Source organism: Choloepus didactylus, assembly GCF_015220235.1.
Source record: "Choloepus didactylus isolate mChoDid1 chromosome 25 unlocalized genomic scaffold, mChoDid1.pri SUPER_25_unloc1, whole genome shotgun sequence".
NCBI classification, from domain to species: domain Eukaryota; kingdom Metazoa; phylum Chordata; class Mammalia; order Pilosa; family Megalonychidae; genus Choloepus; species Choloepus didactylus.
In genome coordinates this window covers 7,692,667-7,707,723 of record NW_023637606.1, presented here as the reverse complement: position 1 = coordinate 7,707,723, position 15,057 = coordinate 7,692,667, and the positions used below count along the sequence as shown (strand labels likewise).

Below are 15,057 nucleotides of genomic sequence, written 5' to 3'. Positions count from 1 at the left end.
TTCTGTCACAATATCTAAAAGGCTGCAGAAAGATCTTGGAGGGTGAGTTGAAGATTTTCTCAGCAAAGATATCAGTACTCTTATTTCAAATTAAAAGGAAGCAAAATTTGCACAATCCTTGGGTAGAATTTCTCCTATACCAAGTCCAGAATCTGTGTGTACTGCAGAAACCACTTCACCTCATCCCAGCCATGATGGAAGTTCATTTAAGTCTCTAGACTCAGTGTGTTTAAGCAGAGGAAAATTAGTTGAAAAAGCTATCAGGGACCATGATTTTATTCCTACAAATAGTATATTATAAAATGCCTTATCATAGGGAATAAAAATTCTTCATATTGATGACATTAGTTACTACACTGAACAAAAGAAAAAAGAATTACAATTACTCAAGAAATCAAGCACTTCTGTAAGAGATGTGGGTAGAGCTGGTGCACAGAAAACAAGAACAGGTAAACTGAAAAAGCCTTTTGTAAAGGTGGAAGATATGAGTCAACTTTATAGGCCACTTTATCTTCAGTTGACCAACACGCCCTTTATATATTATTCTATTCACAAGCCCCATAGTCCATTCAATGTGGATAAACCATCTATCATCCAAAAGCAAACTAAGGTTAAAACAAGAATCCAAACAGATGGTGATAAATATGGTGGAACCACAATTCAACTTCATTTGAAAGAGAAGGAAAAAAAGGATATTGTGAATGTTGCTTACAGAAATATGAAGATCTTGTAACTCATCTTCTAAGTGAGCAACACAGAAACTTTGTACAGAGTAACCAGTATCAAGTTGTTGATTATATTGTATCTAATTTAGTTTTTGATTTTGTTTAATATGAAAGGGACACATCCTAAAAGAAAAGAAAAAAATACTGTGTTGGATCCCTTTCTCCTTTTACTGCAAAGAAGATTAGCCAAGAGAACACCTGGAACTGCAATATATTTCTCAAAATGACTTCAGGGGAAATAAAGTTGTGCAGATGATCAAGCAAAATTTCCTGTGTAAAGAAATCCAGGAACCTGAACAAAAATTTGTTTATTTCAGAACCCATCCCCTGCCCTTCAAGTGAACTGAGAAGACTTGATGAGAAAAATACTAACAAATATTACATGTTAAATCCAGCTGAAAATGACATAAACCAGAATTTTACACAGCTACCTTCCCATAAAAACAAAAAAGAATACATATTTGATGTTTCTGAACACAAATGCATTATAAATGAAAGTGACTTCAAAGAACTAAGGGTAGATAAGTGTCCCTGTGGGCTACAGGCATCTATACAATTTTCTAATTTCAGTAAGAATAATAGTGCATCTCAACTGAAACAACAGTCAGATTCTGTGCTATTTCCAGCAAAGAAACTGAAGGAAAAAGACTTTAATTCAACATTTGGTCATGAGTCTGTTCTCATAGCAATGAATAGGCCACAAGAGCACCTAACAATTCAGGCAAACACTCCATCCCATAGCCCTCTTGTGGAACCAAGAATATGGATAGTTTACCTTCTGTTAAAATCCATCAGAAAGTGAAAATATTATTTGGAAGAAATAACAAAGAAAATCTGGAACCAAATGTGGAAACAGATAAGAAAAGAACTGAATTTCTTACTACAGAAGAAGAAAATAGAATTTGTAGTTCACGGTGCAGTCTTTACTAGACTTATTTCAGAGTAGTGAAGAAAAATCAGAATTTGGGGGCTTCCCAATCTATATTGAAAACAGTGGCATGTATAATGTTTTAGATTTTAAGAGCAAAAAAATTCAGATAAACTGTTGTCAGTTTTGTTTTCCCCTTTTACATTTACTGGCTTTTAGTCTTTCAAAAACTTATACTTTTCAGAAGTGATAAGTATCATATTCTTGAAATTTTTATAAGCACATATAAAATTCTTAGAATTTTTCAATATGTACTCTTTTATTAAGATTTATTCACATATCATACAATCATCCAAAGTATATAATCCATTGATCACATTATCATCATATAGTTGTTCATTCATCACCCCAATCTATTTTTTTAATGTTTTCCTTGTACCAGAAAAAGTGAAAGTAAGAATAAAAATTAAGAGTAAAAACAGAACACCCAAATTGCCCCCCACCCTATTTTTCCTTTATTTTTTTATTTTTTTTTTTATTTTTTTGCCCCTGTTTTTCTACTCATCCATCCATACACTGGATAAAGAGGAGTGTGGTCCACATGGCTTTCACAATCATATTGTCACCCCTTGTAAGCTCCATTGTTATACAATCATCTTCAAGATTCAAGGCTACTGGGTTGTAGTTTGATAGTTTCAGGTATTTACTACTAGCTATTCCAATTCATTAAAACATAAAAAGAGTTATCTATACTGTACATAAGAATGTCCACCAGAGTGACCTCTCAGCTCCTTTTAGAATCTCTCAGCCACTGAAATGTTATTTCATTTCATTTCACATCCACCTTTTGGTCAAGAATATGTTCTCCTTCCCATGATGCCAGGTCCAGATTCCTCTCTGGGAGTCATATTTCACATTGCCAGGGAGATTTATGCTCCTGGGGGTCAGATCCTATGTAGGGGGGAGGGCAGTGATTTCACCTGCTAAGTTGGCTTTGCTAGAGAGAGAGGCCACATCTGAGCAACAAGGAGGAATTCAGGGGATACTCTCAGGCACAATTATAAGCAGGTCTAGCCTCTCCTTTGTGGTAACAGACTTCCCAAGGGCAAGTCCTGTGATAGAGTGTTTGGCATATCAAACCACCAGTCCTCAATGTTTGTAAGCACAGCAACAACTATCCAGTTGGGGAAGCCCAACACCTCTGCATTTTGCCCCAGCTCCTCAGGGGGGCTCTGCATAGTTTTTTCATTGTTTTAAAAAAATCTTAGAATTTTTTGCATACTTTGTTTACAGAACCAAATAGATATTAACAATAAAGGTGAGGTTTGCATTTTTTCTACAAAATTGAATACCTATTATAGAAAAAGTATAAAGTGACTCATCATATTTTACATACTACATTCATAATTATTCTCTAAGATTTATTATGAGTAATGGTATAGTTGGCTGTATGTCACTGATAACTAATTTAAAGTAAAATTAGCATTATAAATTTGAAAAAATAAAGAATTAAGGAGTACATAAAAGCTTCAAAATAACTGATAAAGGGCTAAAACTCCATGAAGGAAATTCACTTTTCTCCTCTTCCTCTTATATTCATATTAAAAAGTCCTCATAATTTGTGTAATTATGACATGGAGAGTCTTGAACTCTCAAGATCATACAATGTTAAATATCCAACTGTGAACTACTCTCCTTCAAATTGGGTGTCTCAGTCAAGCAGGCTCCCATCTCAGCATCATTGTCTGCATAAGGAGGCCCATGCCTGACCATGTCTCCCCACCAGGCTAGAGTGCAGAGTCTCAACCCTCATCACTCATCTGGCCAAGAAGCCTCAGTGAATCCACAGTTCTTGATCATGACCCTGGGGAAGCACAGCTCAGCCCTGTTATTTAGGAGATATGGATGTAGTAGTGTATGTGTGAGCATGTTTTCCTTACCATTAGAACAAAGCAGAAGAGATAGCCAAATGTGTGGGCTCTGAAATGTAAAGTTTAAGTTCAGAGGCTTATGGGGTTCAATTTTTGTTTCTAGGAGGGAATTCATTACTGTTATTCCTTTTCCTTCTCTTCTCCACCACTGGTTACATCACCCACTGAAATAGCCTCCCTAGAACATAAATGAGCCACTATAATCTGTCCACTAAGTACTCTAAAATTATCAAAGTGAGGATTATGATAACGATGACAAGGAGGGTGACAGAAATCAAAATATAACAAAAAGTTATCTTAGGCTTCCTAGTGCAAGGCACTGAGCTCAGTTTTCTAAATACCATCTTCATTTCAACAGTATATTCATCCCCAAAATACATATGCAAATATTATTGCTGTTTTACAGATGAGGACATGAGCATGTCATTTTTGTTATTTTTTAACAAGTGCTGGTGTTGAAAGGAGAGAAGCCAGGTATATCTGGGTAGTGAGAATCCAGACAGGCGGAAACTGTACAGAATGCTCCCCTAGAAATCCAACCTGCAGTTTTAATTTTGTTGTTTGTCCAGAGTGATTGGAGAGAAATTACTTTGTCCCATTCATCTGATTCCCTAGAACCTATATAGTGCATGGCATAATAGGGAAGCAAATTTAAAAGATTTCTGTTAAAAATATTGATTATACTTCTTTAGTTCACAGGGAGAACTGGAAGTATTATGGAAACCACACAGTGGGTGTCTTCCTACTTGTCCTTTTATCATTTCCAGGGAGAAGCATTAGGACTTGAGTCAAGAAAACAATTGTGTTTAATGTTCTGTGTCATGACTTTTGTATGGAACCCATTCTTCATTTAATAGGCTCTCCAGCATATTATTTAAAAAATTTTGGCAGATTTTCATAAAAATTAAAGCAGTAAGACTAAATGGAGAAGGACAAGGAAGAATGTACATCGATTGAGTGGTCTGAGTCACATTTTAGGATTTCCAGGTTATTCCATCATCCCATGTTTTCAGATAAGATAGCTTTCAACACCTCTCTGTCATAAAATTGAAAATCAAGTTAATTAAATATTTTAGGGTTAGTATTTATCAATAATCTGCTGCACAAATAGTCATTAAAATCTAATTCCAGGGGTTGAAAGATATGGGACTCATATTTAGTTTCTCTGGCTCCTATTCTAGGGATATGTCCTCTCCACCAGAGAGAGGAATGAGTGTTTCTCTTCTTCAAAACTGCTTTGGTCCCTGAGAGCAAATTGAAGCAGAATCGTTGATTTCTTGACAGGGAGTGAATTCATCTTTGAATTAGCCAAATAAGCTACCTTTTAAAAGTGAATTTTATACAATAAAAACAGTTCACCATTTGGATTTTTAATGCATAATACTTCATTTTAAAGCACAACATTGAGTCTGAGAATATAGATACTTCCTATACAAGATGGAAATTTTGTGGTGCATTCATAAAATGACTATTGCTTAAATGACATCAGGTGCATTTCTGATTCTAGGGCTTAATAATAAGTGCAAGTAGTTAATTGCTACATTTTTCTTCTGTGGAACAAATATAAGTAATTAATAGTAAAATTAATTAAACAAGCATAGATCAGTACTATTCATATACATATCATTCATGAATTCATTATTAAAACTCTCATTTATTTAATGGAGAGAAGAATTTTGAAAGGTTGTTAAAATAAGAAACTGATAAGTAAAGTGGAGTTCATCCCCCAGGCAATACCTAGTTAAACTAGATTTTAATGAGATGTGTGCACCCTACATAGACATAAACACAATGTTGCATTAGGGATCAAGTAAAGCAAATGCCAAGATGCCAAAAACAACAGAAAGTCTTAAAGCATATGATAAAACTAGATGATATAGAGAACCCAAATCCAAACAAGCAAATCAAAAGATCAGAAGACACTCAGTATTTGGCACAATTAATCAAAGAACTACAGACAGACAACAAGAGCATGGCACAGGATATAAAGGTCATGAAGAAGAGCATGGCACAGGATATAAAGGACATAAAGAAGACCCTAGAAGAGCATAAAGAAGATATTGCAAGAGTAAAGAAAAAAAAATAGAAGATCTTATGGAAATTAAAGAAACTGTAGGCCAAATTAAAAAGACTCTGGATACTCATAATACAAGATTAGAAGAAGTTGAACAACAACTCAGCCTCCTCAAGGACCACAGAACAGAAAATGAAATAACAAAAGAAAGAATGGGGGAAAAAATAAAAAAAAAACAAAATGGATCTCAGTGATACGACAGATAAAACAATATGTCCAAATTTAAGAATCATTGGTGTCCCAGAAGGGGAAGAGAAAGGTACAGGTCTAGAAAGAGTATTCAAAGAAATTGTTGGGGAAAACTTCCAAAACCTTCTACACAATATAAATACACAAAGCATAAATGCCCAGCAAACTCCAAATAGAATCAATCTAAATAAACCCACTCCAAGACATATTCTGATCAGACCCTCAAATACTGAAGAAAAGGAGCAAGTTCTGAAAGCAGTAGGAGAAAAGCAATTCACCACATACAAAGGAAACAACAAAAGACTAAGTAGTGACTACTCAGCAGCCATCATGGAAATAAAGAAGGCAGTGGCATGGCATATTTAAAATTCTGAGAGAGAATAATTTCCAACCAAGAATACTTTATCCAGCAAAACTCTCCTTCAAATTTGAGGAAGAGCTTAATTTTTTCACAGACAAACAAATGCTGAGAGATTTTGCTAATAAAAGACCTGCCCTACCTCAGATACTAAAGGGAGCCCTATTGACAGAGAAACAAAGAAAGGAGAGAGAGAGAGAGAGAATTTTAACAGACATATGTAGAACAATACATCCCAAGTCACTGAGACACACATTCTTCTCTAGTGATCATGGATCTTTCTCCAGAATGGCCCATATGCTGGGACATAAAAACAAGCCTCAATAAATTAAAAAAAAAAGAATTTGTTCAAAGCACATTCTCTGACCACAATGGAATACAAATAGAAGTCAATAACCATCAGAGACTTGGAGAAATCACAAGCACCTGAAAGGTAAAAATGAAGGGGAGATGAAAACATTCCCAGATAATCAAAAGCTGAGGGACTTCACCACCAGTAGATCAGTCCTATAAGAAAAGCTAAAGGGAGCTGAGCAGGCTGAAAGGAAGGGACACTAAACAATTGACTGAAACTACATGAAGAAATAAAGGTTACCAGTAAAGATCCCATGATAAATATATATACCAATACTACTGTATTTTTGATTTGTAACTCCACTATTTACTTCCTACAGGATCTAAAATACATAAACTGTAATGATTAATTAGTGGTTTTGGACTCAATGTAAAATATGTAATTTTTGACAAGAACTACATAAAGGTAGGGGAATGAAGGAGTAAAGGAACATAGTTTATGTGTCATATTGAAGTTAAGTCGCTATCAAAGAAAAACAAGATTGTTATAGATTTAAGGTGTTAAATTTAAGCCCCATGCTAAACACAAAGAAAGTATCAGAGAATATGGCCATAGACATGAAATGTAGAGTAGGGGTTCTGAGAAGTGGGGGAAGGGGCAATGGGGAGTTAAGAAATGAGTGTCAGGTTTCTGTTTGGGGTGAAGGGAAACTTCTAGAAATGGATGGTGGGAACGTGATAGCACTGCAACATCCTAAATGTGATTAATCCCACTAATGGAATGCAAGGGAGGGGGTGGAATGGGAAGATTTAGGCTGTATATATGTTTCCACAATTGAAAAAAAAAAGACAGTCTAAATAGATGACAATTAAATACCAAGGATGATCCTGGATGGGATCTGATGATGGGAGAGGAGGCTGAAAGGGACACAGATGGGGCATAAGGGGGAAAAAAAGGAAATATAGAATGTAAGCTTTGTATCAATGTTGAATTTCTTGATCTTCTTAGCTGTGCTTAACGGATTGCATAAAAGAATGTTCTTGTCCATGGGAAAGATATATGAATTATAGTGTTTGTTCAAAGATGCATGCAGCTTGCTCTCATATGTTCAGAGGACAGAGCAATATGATCGATGACAGATAGGGAGAGAGGGAGGGAGGGGAGAGGAGGGAAAGAAAGAAATGGTGGTGTGACAGGATGTTAAAGGTGGTGGATTGGGGTATCATGGGAGGGGGGTTGGGGTATGCTGGGGTTTTATGTATGGGATTTGAACTGTTTTTGCAACTGTTCCTGTAAGTTTGAATTTACTTCAAAATAAAATTTCTTAAAAAACACAATGTTGCTAATTAGAATGTTTTGTAGGGACATGACAAGTAAAAGAAATTTAGGTAAATTTATAAGAAAACTATCAATACTTAACTCATTGCTAACATTATAGAAACAGTATCAGGTAAATGTACCAACCACATTCAAGACAGTGATGTCTTAGAGGACATAATTACAAGTAAAATGGAAATGTAGGAATAGTAGGAAAAATCAAATGTTATTGGCAATCTTTTAAGACACTGTAACATATGAAACAAATATTTTAAATGTTTGCATTTTAATATGGTGCATGGGTATTCTTGATAATGATAGTAGGTAAAATTAATGGACCATTTATTAAGAACCTGGCATTTTTCTAGGGCAATAGTTCTTAGCTCTAGATGTACTTAAGATCACCAAGAGCTTCCTATGTAGGCTTTCTGATTTTGTTTGTTCTAGACTATAGCTTCAGCTTCCATATATTTTAACAGAACTAGGGTATTTATAAGTATCAACCACAAAATGGTACCACACACAGTATTCTGTCTATAACAGTTTACTTAATTTCTTCCAACAAATTCCTTATGCAGGTTAAAGTATTACCTATAAATATCAACCACTTAAATTCACTTGCCTTTAGTATAGAATCATATTGTCAGATTCTAGGTTTCTCTGACTCTTTTAAAGCCAGAGAATGGACCACCACACAAAACATGGTTCAGATTTCATGACAGATTATGGACACACACATGTGCACACACACTAAGATTGTGGAAACATTATAACTTGTGTAAGGTAGTTGTTGGTGTACAGCAGGATAGGCCTCCAAGTCTTCTCTGAAACTGGCTTGAGGAAGAAAGATAAGAGGTGGGACTTGTGTTTCTATTCTGGTTAGTGGGTGAGACTGTACTCAGAGTCCTCATGCTGGGACTTTTCTTGTGTGGCTTAAATCTCTGGCTAATGCTAAAGAAGAGAGCACCAGGATTTCTTATCACAATAACCCTATGTGGGGTGGAAGCAATGTTGATGGTGAGCCTTAAATGCTATCAGGAGTCAAACATCAATAAAATGGCATTAGACTATTTATTGCATAGTTATATAAGGTATGAATACAATTGCCCAAAATCAAAAGTATTTATTTCATGTCATTTTGATAAAATAAAGAACCTTTGACTGTTTCCTAATGTCCTTTAAATAGACCATTTTTTCCTTAAAAAGAGAATATTTCTTATTCCTTATGTTTCTTCAACAGAAGAAAACAGATATTTAACTGCATTCATGAATATTTTCAAGTTGATATTCTTGCACCCAGTGTCTCTAAGTGGGTGTCTAGAGAAACAGGTGAACAGAAAATAATGTAATGAAAAGTGATACTAAGAAGAATGAGTTTTTAACAACTGAGAAATATTGCTAAGGTACCAGGGTATGTGTTCCTCAAGGGTGAATATTTGTCTATTAATTACTTGAATTGGAAATAATGACACATTGATGAGTGTATGTGTAATTATAACAAAACCTTCTTTTCTTTTTTAAATATGGCTTGGCTTTGAGGAACCAGTGTCTCAGACTTCATCCACTTAGGGCTCTCAGTTGACCCAAAACTACATCCCTTCCTGTTTGGGCTGTTTTTATCCTTGTACCTGGTCACTGTGCTGGGGAACCTACTAATCATGCTGTCAGCTCTGACTCCCACCTCCACACCCCCATGTACTTCTTCCTCTTCAACCTGTCCTTGGATGACTTCAATTTCACCTCTACCACAGTCCCAAAGATGGTTATGGATATCCACACTCACAGAGGAGTCATCTCTTCTACAGATTGCCTGATACAGTTGTCTTTTTCAACCTTTTTGGCTGTTTGAATAGTCTTATTCTGACTTGATGGCTTATGACAGGTTTGTGGCAATCTGTCATGCCCTCCACTATACAGTTATCATGAACCCCTGGCTGTATGGCCTGCTGGTTTTACTGTCTTTTATCATCAGTCTTTTGGGCTCCCAGGTGCACTGCTTAATGGTGTCACAACTAATGTTTTGCTCAGATGTGGAGATTCCTCATCTCTTCTGTGACTCTCCTCAACTCCCCAAACTTGCCTGTTCTGACACCTCGTTCAGTAACATATTAATGCATTTTATTAGTGCCATCTTTGCTGCAATTCCATTATCAGGGATTCTTTTTTCTTACACTAGAATTGTTTCATCCATTCTGAGAGTCCCAATTTCAGGTGGGAAGTATAAAGCTTTTTCCACTTGTAGCTCCCAGTTGTTTGCTTATTTTATGGGACAGGGCTGGGAGTGAACCTGAGTTCAGTTTACTCACATTCACCCAGGAAGAGTGCAGTGACCTCAGTGATGTACCTGTTGGTCACGCCCATGTTGAACCCCTCCATCTACAGCCTGAGGAACACAGACACCAAGAGGGCCTTGGGGAAGATACTGAGGAGAACATCATAATCTCAACACTTTGCCATATTTTCAAGTTTGTAGATGAGACAAGACAGTAAAAACAAATATCCGGAAATTCAAATATGCCTCTTGGGTCACAGTATTTTTCATTACTTTGCTTTATCTTCATACCGCTTTTCTGAATATTGCTCCTTTGGCTGTCTTTTGGGGTTGCAGGAGCATAGCTGTGGAGTAGGGCATTTTATATAGCTTTCAATTCCTGTATGTTTCATTACCAATCATACTTAGTTTCACTGACATCACTTTAGGAAAAGAAATGTATGCACATGGTAAGAACCCATTAAATATAGATAACTTCATTGTGATCATTTACTCTAAGGATCATTCCATTCACATAATTTGTTTGAACTTATATATGTTTAACCTGGGTGCCTGAAGACCATTATAATTTAACCTTTACACAATTAGAACAAGAGCAGTATAATTGCAGGTGCTAAATACCATTTGTTTCTGTACTCAAAGGCTAGTGGTGTGAAGGCAGAGCTGTATCCCATATCTACTTACAAAATGATGAATAAGTTATCCATTGTTGCACAAGAAAATATGAAGTCACATGGTCTAATTTATAGTCAGCATTTTCCATCCTACTTTCCACTGGATACTCCATACAAAAATCTAAGAATTGCTGTGAATAAAAATACATGATTTGCATGCTTTTCTTATTAGGGTCATTCAGAGGGATGTACTATGTACTATCTAATTTTAGGTGCATGAATAATAGAAGTACTAAAATGTTTTTATTTTGAAAAGTCCTATGAATAACACAAGGATTAAAAATTTGGATAGAAATTCCTCAATTGGACTTCCAAATATATACTGAAAACCTGTAGTAGTATCTGTTTCCTCAAGGACATCCAAGAAATGAACAGGAATTGAGAAAATCAAAAAGCAAATTTTTCTTTTTACATTAGGTGGTTGTTTGAATCATGTACCCCAGTTTGGATATGTTTTTGGCCTTGGTCCCCTTTGGTGGTATAAACTTATTATAAAACAGATATCAATTGTTACTTCAGTTAATGTGTGGTTCAACTGAGTCAATATGGGTTTCACCACAGATTATTGAAGTTCCTTTATAAGTAGAGTGAAAGTCAAATGGCAATAACAGCCTTGGGGACAGCCAGAAGACAGAAGTCAACAAAATCCAGAGGAGAAAGAGAATAAAGAGAATACATTGCTGTGTTCATTGTCATTTGATAGAAAAGCCAAGAAAAGACAAAAGTTGGCAGAAAGCAAGAAAACCAACTTAGGAGGAAGCAAGCCTTCTAGCCTTCTGAGCCAATAAATTCCTGGTATAAAGCCAATCCACTGCATGGTGTTTATTTTAGAACCTAGAAAAATAAACCCCAAACTCTTTACTTTTCATACATCTTTCCTTTGGCAGGAACTCAGAATGGGTACTCACTATAGCTCCAGCATTCTAAAATGTCTCAGTGCATGGCCTCTCAGCCTTTAATTCATCTTCACACTTGCCATCAGGTTTTTGATCTCTAAATTGTTACTCTCCAACTTTTACCTAATTTTTATCATGTAAATAGCATTCTTTTCTCCATATCAATTCTCATTCAGTTTACATATTTAGGTTTTCTTCTAATTGGTAATTGACAAACCAATCACAGAGTTCCTCACTAGGCAGATCTATTAACAACACTAAAATAATATCAGTCAAAACCACCTTTATGAAAGACATCAAGATTTATGAAACTAAAATTCTAAAGGGTAAACATTTTGAATAAAAGTAAGCCTTTTTAGCTTAACAGAAATTACAGCCTCTGAGATATTTGATGAATTGGGCAGGTGGAATGGCTGCAGTATTGCCTGATGTTGATGGAGTGACTCTGCTGGTTTAGGTTAACAAAGGTGAGTCTTCTGACTGCATGGAAAATGCATCATGTTGAGGTCTGCAGTGGAACAAATACAGAGGGGGTTCTGCATGTACCAGTTCCTTCTCAGGATTTTTTGCCCAGTGCATTATGGTGATATGGGTTGGAGATTATGCTGGAAATCAGAGAGACATCTCCAAGGTCTTGTTGCATTTTAGAGCAACTGTTCTGATAGATGATGAGGTTGTTTGGTGGGCAGCATATAAGATTCTCCCCATACCCCCTCCCCTGCCACCTCATGTTCATCCCCTTTCTTAAATCCCTCCTCTTGACTGTGAGCTGGTCATAGTGACTCAAATCAAATGACTATGAAAAAAGAAATGTCATATTACTTCTGGGACTATGGCTCTACAAGACTTGAAAAGAATCTGAATTACATCTTTCTGGCAGGTGATTGCTTTCTTGCCTGTGTGCTCAGATGAAAGCCAGCTATGTTATGAGATCTCCCACAGAGACCCAGGTGGGAAGGAACCCCAGGAATCATCTGCCCTTTAGCCCACAAGGAACTGAATCATGGTAACCATCATGTGAGTTAGGTTGGAAGAATATCCTCCACTGCTCCGGTGTTGATGTAACTATAACCCCACCCAACAGCTTTCCTGCAGCTTGAAGAAACCTGCAATATTTAAGAAAAGCGAAGAGTTTCAAATAATTGTGCAAAATATAATTATTTTCTAACATGGCTGTGTATTCAATGATAAAAAAATAGAATTGTATTCTCATTCAAATTAGCAAAATGATTCATCTCAATGCATAAGATCCCAAACCATGTAAAAGATATATAGAAAGAAAAATAAGCAGTTAGTAATCCATAGAGAAAAATTTTTGAATAAAATATAAATAGTGTCAGGTGATTGGTATGGAAGCTCTTATTCTTCCTAAATTACTTGAAACATCAAAAGTCATAGGTTGATTCTTTAAATTAGAGTCTGAATTTTATATTAATATCACTGCTACATGGAAGTCAATTTTGTAGTAAATGCCAGCTTCCATCTGAAAGAGGGCAGGCCCAGATCCAGTGAGAAAATTGACATTTCTCCTCCTCCTGTTCCATTATTAGAAAGAAGTCCTCAGAGACTTGGATAACATCAACCAGTGCAGCTAATTATCTGCTCTGTGAATTGAGCTATAAAGCCACACAACAATAAATAATTGACCTGTGTCCTGCAACACTTCAGATTGCTGGTCCTAGGCCAGTTGGCTCCATGGGAGTTCTCTCCTCCCAGACTTGTCATCTGCCTCAGGAGGGCCCATGCCTGAGTCTTTCTGTCAGTCCTAAGGACACAGCCTTAGGCTTTTCTCTCTTCCAGACAAATAGTGGCTTCACACACACATTCCTCAGTCTTACCCCAGCAGAAACAAGATGCAGCTCATTAAGTGTCATGAGAGACATTAAATTTAGTGGAACTGTTGGGAATATTGCTACCTCATCATCAGTATGAGTGTAACCATTGAGAAAGCCATGTGGGTGGTCCTCAAATGCCATTATCAGCTCACAGGATTATGGAGTTTTTGTTCTTGGTTCTAGAGGGGATTTCAGAAGCCTCGTTCAGAATTTTGCTTTCCCCCATCTCTGCTCCTACCTTCCATAAGTATTGTCACACCACAGCAGGAAACGAGGCTCCCAAAACTGGCCCATGTTCACTCCAAATAATCATGAGGGCAGTGAAGAGTAGGAGGGGGATGAAATTAATCATGAAATCGTGACCCATACGGAGGGTTTTCTAGTTCCTGGCTCTGAGCAAAGTGACCGATGTAACTTAATTAATTTTATCTGCATAATCACCCCAGTAAAGAAGAAAAGCACAGCCTTTCAATGTAATTTTTACCAGGTCTTGGTCTAAAAATGGGTGAGGCCAGGTATGATTCATGGAAGTAAGACTCTAGACACAAGGCACCTGGTCAACTGAACCTGCCATTTCAATTCTCTGGTCAATCCAGGTATGGTGATTGTAGGGAAAGTTTTGAATCTCACTCATTTCTGATCCCCAGAGTATATACAGTACTTCATACAGCATACGAAAGGAATAAAAAAATCTGTTGAATACTGATTACCCTTCCTTGCTTCACAGCAACAAAGGAGAAGAAATACAGATTCTACAATTGGGTACCCTTCTGCATGTTTTCATCCCTTCCAAGGATGTGCCATAGAACTAGAAACAAGATTTTAAATTGGGGCATTGCATCCATGATATGAAATTTTTAGGAAGACAATCTTTTCCTTTTAGTGGAACATCTAATACTGTATTAAACTTTGGGAGAGTTTCATAAAAAACTAAAACAGAAAAAGAAAAATAGAGGAAGAGAAAAGGAAATTCAATCTTGTCTTATGGACTGAATCACAATTTAGAATTTAAAATCATTTCATGTCCAGATTTCTCAAACTAACAAAGGCTGCTAGTTCTTCCATGGAATTTTTATTTGGGAGATAAAATCTTTCTTTGGTTGATTTATCAGTTAACCTGTTAATCCAATAATGATTCATATCTCAAAATTCCAAACTATCAGTGAATATTTTTAAGTGCCAAACCTCCAGGGAATCAAAAATATGAGAAACAGATATTGATTCTTTGTTCCCACCATCAAGCTGAAGATTGTTTTCCTTTAGATATCTGCTTTAATCACAAATGAGCAAATGGAAACAGAACCACTGATTCTTCCCTTTGGGACTTTGCTATTTCATCTGTGAGTTGCTGAATAAACCATTGGTTAGCAGGGCCTTAGACATGACATTTTGGATTGTAGGGTTTCTATGAGAAGATATTAATTTTAAAACCAGTTTGGAAATCCAGTATTTGGAAATATTCTCTAGAGAAGATGGGGTTTCATGGGGCACAATCCTGAGATAACTTTTACTTTCCTGCTTCAGGGTTATTTCTGAAATGATAGCTAACAGTAAGAGCATGTGCTTGATCGTGTGTGACTTTACTATTGGAAAAAATGTAGGCAACTTATAGTAAGATTCAAT

General features: G+C 36.3%; 2 pseudogenes; both read left to right on the top strand.

Annotated features, from left to right (window-relative positions):
• Positions 1-413: 413 nt before the first annotated feature.
• Positions 414-1,812, top strand: LOC119525336 (annotated as a pseudogene).
• A 5,994-nt stretch (positions 1,813-7,806) lies between these two features.
• On the top strand, positions 7,807-10,197 carry LOC119525335 (annotated as a pseudogene).
• The last annotated feature ends 4,860 nt before the right edge of the window (positions 10,198-15,057 follow it).